The sequence below is a fragment of the Choloepus didactylus genome, chromosome 3 (assembly GCF_015220235.1).
Source record: "Choloepus didactylus isolate mChoDid1 chromosome 3, mChoDid1.pri, whole genome shotgun sequence".
Taxonomy (NCBI): domain Eukaryota; kingdom Metazoa; phylum Chordata; class Mammalia; order Pilosa; family Megalonychidae; genus Choloepus; species Choloepus didactylus.
The window spans coordinates 169,215,993-169,222,627 of record NC_051309.1 but is presented as its reverse complement, the minus strand read 5'-3'; positions in this window follow the sequence as shown (position 1 = coordinate 169,222,627).

The window sequence follows — 6,635 nt, the reverse complement described above, 5'->3', positions numbered from 1 at the left end:
TTTGTTTGTTTCTTGCCCTTCCTCTATGTAGCCTTTCTGTGAGAGTATCTCCTCAGATATGGTCAACCCCACTCAGATTTTCCCAGTCTAGAGAGGCCCAGGTCTCCTAGGGAGGGTATGGAGTTTTTCTGATAATGAGACCCTCCTATGGGGCCTCTAGAATCAGTGTTTTCCTCTCCTGTCTGGCAGGTGGTGCTTGCCAGCCCACAGCAACTCCACCAGTGTAAGTAGGTGTGGAGGCTTCGGTTCTCCTGGTGACTGATCCTCTCGAGGGTGTGGCTGACTGAAGCCCAAATCTGAATTCCAGCCCCTGGGGTCTGAGTTCCCAGAAGGAGGGCTGCCAGTTGAGCTGGACCTCCCTCCACTCTCCCAATCCTAGGAACTCCAGTTGTCTCCCAGGGGCACTATTCCCTTCTCCCCTCTCCTCTTTGGGGCAACTCCAGCTAAATTCCTTGGCCAGCCTGAGTTGCCAATTAAAGACTGGGTAGAGGCATTCTCCAGAAGTGAATCTGGAATTCAAGGAAGTTCTGGGTACTCTGTCTCCCCTCAAGCCTAGCCTAGTCCTTCAACTTGGGCTTTCTGATAGAAAATAACCATATATGCTACTTTTAGATTTAAAAAATAGAAAAGAAAAATAAGAAAAAAGAAAGAAAAGAAGTCCATTTTAAAATTCTTTCCCCAGCCCAGAACTTTTGTCAGTTTCAGAAAAGCATTTAAAATGTACTTTGGGCTATTGTCTGATAATTACTGTCCAACAGCTTCAATTCCTCCCCTGCTGGGGGCTATTGAAATGCAAAAAGATAAGGAGTAAGTGAGAAGGCAGAAGGGACAAAATATAGGGGGGAAAAAAGTTTTTTTGGGCCTGGGAATGGGTGCCCGCTTTTATGTGCCACCCCCCCGCCCCGTTCTCAGAGCCCAGCCCTTCTTTAGCACCCCCAGCTCCAAAAATTAGTTAATTTAATTTGTTAATTAATTCTGCAGTTGAGGCTGGGTTGAGCCCCTCTTCTTGTCCTCAGCAGATTGTTGTTTTTTATTTTTTTTTTTCTCTTGCAGAGAGCCAGCAGCAAGACAGTCTGTGGGGTCTGGGTGGGGAGGGGCGCCAGTCCCCTGGTCTGGGTAACTTACAATGCTTGCTGTGATCTCAGCTTTTCCTCCAATTCCAAACTTGTGCCCAATGTGTGACTGGTTACTGGAGACCCTGAAAACACTGTTCCATACAGTTCTTGGGTAATTACCAGCTGCTACACAGAAGAGACAAAATTCTGCACCTCACCACTCCACCATCTTGCCCCACCCTACATTTTACTTTGTAAAGTTATCATTTGATTTTTTCTATATAAACTTAGTGATTTCTTTAACTTATTAAAATTTCTTTCACTGTGTCTCTAACAGCACTCCTGTGAGCAGAAGTACACCGATGTGTACAGTGTGTTCTGGTGTCCTTCATCTTTATATTATATAGGTAAAGGATAAAGAGAGAAAATTGCTCCCTAGTGATTAAATGAGAAATGTGCACCTGGACAGAAATGTTGGATGAGTATCCCTGCCAAATCCCCCCTCCCTCACTCTCTCCCTCTCTCTCTCTCTCTTTGTTTCTCTCTCTTTCTCTCTCTCTGAAGTTCCAACTTCCACCCTCATTGCTACTTTTTACACTTATTGCCTGTTTTTGGTTTTCTGATTGCTAAAGCAGATACCATGCAATGGGTTAGCTTAAACAATGGGAATTTATTGACCCATTGTTATGAAGTAAGGAGAAGTCCAAAATCAAGTTGTCATCAAGGTGATTCTTTCTCCCAGAGAACTGTGACATTCTGGGGCTGAACTGCTGGTAAACCTTGGTGGTTGGCTTTTCAGTCACATGTCAATGCACATGGCAGCCTCCCGTGGCTTCTCTCTTCTCTTCCAGGTTCCACTGACTTTCAGCTTCTGCCTGCTCCTCTGTTTTTTTGTTCTGTGTGTGTGTGTGTGTGTGTGTGTGTGTGTTTGTGTGTGTGTGTGTGAGTGACCTTCCCTGTAAAGCCTTCAGTAACAGAATTAAGATCCATCCTGATTCAGCAGTGCCACAAGTTAACTGAAGTAACCTCATCAACAGGTTCTATTTACAAAACTCCACACCCACAAGAATGGAGTAAATTTAAGAATGTGTTTTTCTTGGGTCCATAGCTTCAGACCACCACATTGCCCTTTTGTCCAACAAATACTTGCATTTATAATTATAATATACTGTCTTGTTTCCTAATAGTCTTATATTCACTCTGTATCCTAAAGGCAGTTCTCTTCACTAAACCTTTGCTGAATTTTGTTTGACTCACAAAAGTTCCTGGAAGGGATATGACATTCGTGAGAGAAGGGTGCCTGCCAACATGGAGTCCAAATGCAAGTCATTGTGCTTCCACAAGCACCTCCCTGTTGTCACCACTGCTTACCAAGGATCATGGGAGTAATATCACCAAGTGGATTATATGCTGTATTCTCAAAAACAATTTATTTCCATCTTCTATGTATGTTCAAGTTGAGAAGAATGGGTCTAGAGGAAAAGGAGGAGCTTAGGGAATGGATGGGCCATTTGAAAGTCAGTCTAATGAATGAATAAATATGTAATTAACTAGGCAATATAACTATTATTAAGTTAAGTAAGTTAAGTATTAAAACTAGTGTAACCATTGTTTTCACAGCTTTTCCACTTGTGTGAAAGCAACAACCCTTATGGAGATAGAGAGGAGCACATTTTGGGAAGTGTTTTCAGGTCCATGCCTGTGTTTTTCAAAACTTTGATGTTTTGTGAGCTTTTTATATCATGGAATAAGGACTTCTACTTTAGGATCATTTTGTGAAGCAACATATTCTTTAATTTCGAGAATTCCTTATATAATGGTGTGAATTTTATTTATATGTGTCTTTCATCTGTGTGGCTCCTAACCCAAAATTGTTTCCTTGTAAATCTTCTGGGGTTAGTGTTGGATGGGCACACAGTTATCATACCTCTTGTGATTTTTGCTAATACAGTCATTAAATACTTAAATCAAGGAGTTCAGTGTGTTTATGTGCAAAGAGAAGAGCACATTCTGAATGACACATTCTGTGATGTGGTTCTGGTTGTTGGAGAAACAGTGATTAGATAATTCAGATTTTTTTTAGTTTTCAAATTAACTTAGTCACATGAAAATATACATTATTGAATATTACAAGCATTTTTATAAACATAAAAAATTAATCACATATATAATATGCTTGAACTCTGTAAATAAATGGAAAGAAACAAAAAGAGAAGTATGATATGTAGTATTGATGTTACAACAATTAAAAAGCATTAAAGTAAATCTACTCATCACCTATATTTATACTGGGAGTATGTGGAGTTAAATATAATTTTCACTTCTGAGAAAAGCTTATGGAAACTGGATTCAAACCTAATGTTATACTTCTGGAATCAAAATGAAAACACTGGTGTTATCTTGGCCATGGTCCAGTTTTACACAGGACTGGTAGAGATTATCTGATTTTTATAGGGATAGATCTAGCATGATGATGTCAAAGATACATTGATGTTGACCACTTAAAGATACTTCAGAAGTTCTCTTGTCAAACTTTCTCTTTCTGTGCCAGGAAGTCACTTTATACTTTTTTGGGGGGAACAATGAAAAACTAAAGTCTTAGCCAAGAAGTAATAGTAAAGTAATGAATTGTCTTCAGAAGCCCTGGAGGATTTATAAGATTCCCATCAAATCAGAGTGAAATATACAAACCTATTCTACATTCTCCCCCAGTGGTCATCAAAATCTAGTACTTCAGCAACATGTGTCTCTTCCAAAGCAGACCATGGCTCTTAAAAGCCCACTGATAATGCATTAAAATATTGCTCTTTTCAACTGTATGCTCAATTACATGCAGAGTAATACTGATACAGGAGATAAAGAAAATAGGAAAGAATGGAAGCCACTAACTCAATTGTTTGATTAGTTGTCTTTCTACTTTTTCAGACAGGGGTAGAAAAAGGGGTCCAGTATGGTGTAACTGCTAATTGCACAATTCTTTAGACAGATTGGCTGAGTGTCAATACTGGATTTTACCATTTCTAGAGGTGTAACACTGGCAAAGTACTTAATTTCTTTGAACTATAGTTTCCTCACTTGTAAAATGGGAAAAATAATAGATCAATATACTCTAGGTTTAAGAAGACAAAAAAAAAAAATGTTGAATGGTTTAATGCAAGTGTGACATTTAAAGCAGTAAGCAGCAACATTAAATACCCAGAAAGTGTTAGCTAGTATTATTTTTGAGGTTGTTCTTGTTATTTCCATTGTTGGAATCAACCATTTTTGAAATTAACAATTAAGGTGATAAACCCTTAGTTTGCCAGCCTGCTGTGATAAATAGTCACTCAATGGCTTGCCTTAACAACAGGAATTCATTGGTTCATAGTTTTGAGGCTACAAGAACTCCAAAATCTAGGTATCAGCAAGGATTGCTTTCTCCCCAAAGGCTGCAGTGTTCCAGTGCTGGGTGCCAGCAATACTTGGGGTTCCTTACCTCATGTCTACCTCCCATCATATGGTGATGTCCTCTCTTCTCTGGCTCCTATGACTTCCAGTTTCTCTTTATAAAGCCTCCAGTAATCCAGATTGACATCTACCCTCATTCAGTTGGCCTATACCTTGAATTAAAATAACATTTTCAAGAGGTTCTACTTACAACAGCTTGGCACCTACAGGAATGTCAAAATTGGGATACATAATTCAATCTATAACAAGCCCCTTGTGTTCACTTCATAGAAATGTAGTATGTCCACTGGAAGCTAATTCATATTGAAAAGAGATGAAACATGGAAATTAGAAAATTAGGATTCACCTTGTCAGTTACCTGCTTAGAAGACAACCTGCCTGAAGCTTGATTTTCCTCTGTGTAAAATGGTGACAACAGTGTCTGACTCCACCTCCTCAACAAAGTTCCTATGAGGATCAAATGAGGTGATGTGCCTAAAAGCTTTTCATAAACTTTAAAAGGCTCTGTAACTCTGTTACTGATTGCATGGAATTAGTTATTGAATATGAAGCAATGAGTAGAAAGTCTCTTTGCTCTGTAGAAAGTCTCTTTGCTCTGCATTTTTTTTAATTCAGATTGTTCACATACCATGCAATTATCCAAAGATCCAAAATGTACAATCAATTGCCCACAGTACCATCATACAGCTGTGCATCCATCATCACAATTATTTTTTTTTCAATTTTTAGAACATTTTCATTACTCCAGAAAAGAAATAAAGACAGAAAAATGAAACTCAAATCCTCCCATACCCATAACCACCCTCCCTCCATTATTGATTCATAGTTTTCTTATAGTACATTTGTTACTGTTGATGAAAGAATGTGAAAATACTACTAACTGTAGTATATAGTTTGCAATAGATATATATATCTTTCCTATATGCCCCTCTGTTATTATCTTCTAGTTATAGTGGCATACATTTGTTCTAGCTCATGAGAAAGATTTCTAATATTTGTACCATTAGTCACAGACATTGTCCACCACAAGATTCACTGTTTTATGCATTCCCAACTCTTAAACTCCAACTTTCCTTCTGGTGACATATGTGACTCTGAGCTGACCCTTTGTACCACCTTCACACACCAGTCAGCACTGTTAGTTATTCTCACAATGTGCTACCATCACCTCTGTCCATTTCCAAATGTTTAAGTTCACCCTAGTTGAACATTCTGCTCATAATAAGCAACCACTTCCCATTCTTTAGGCTTGTTCTATATCCTGGTAACTTATATTTCATGTCTATGAGTTTACATATTATAATTATTTCATAACAGTGAGACCCTGAAATATTTGTCCTTATGTGTCTCTCTTATTTCACTCAATATAGTACCCTCAAAGTTTCATCAACCCATTTTTTTAAAGATGATTTTGTTCACAAACCATACATTCTGTCCTAAGTAAACAATCAATTGTTCCCTGTATAGTCATGTAGTTATGTATTCACCACCATCACCTCTATCTATATAAGGACATCTCCATTTCTTCCACAAAGGAGGAAGAGTCAAAGAAGGCAGAGAGACAAAAGAAAAAGAAAAAAGAAAGAGAGAAAAAAAAAAACAAAAGAAAACACGACAGCTAAGAAGCAACAAAAGGAAAGACAGCATTAAACTAAAGTAGAATAAAGAATCAGACAACATCACCAATGCCAAGAGTCCCATACCCTTCCCTTATGCACCCCCAATATGCATTTAGCTTTGCTATATTGCCTTTGTTATATTAAAGGAAGCATAATGCAATGTTTCTTTTAATTGTAGTCTCTAGTTTGCATCCCACCCTATTTTCAATGTTGGCATTCATTTGTTCTACTTCATGTAAAGACATATTTGTACCTTTTACTACAATCATTGAACACCTAGGTTTCACTGAGTTATACAGTCCAAGTCTTTATCTTTCCTCTTTCCTTCTGGTGTCCCACATGCTCCTAACCTTCATCTTTCAACCATATTCACAGTCATCTTTGTTTAATGTACTTACATTGCTGTGCTACTATCTCCCAAAACTGTGTTCCAAACCTCTCACTCCTGTCTTTTCCTTTTGGTCTGCAGTACTCCCTTTAGTGTTTCCTGTAGAGCAGGTATCTTGTTCACAAA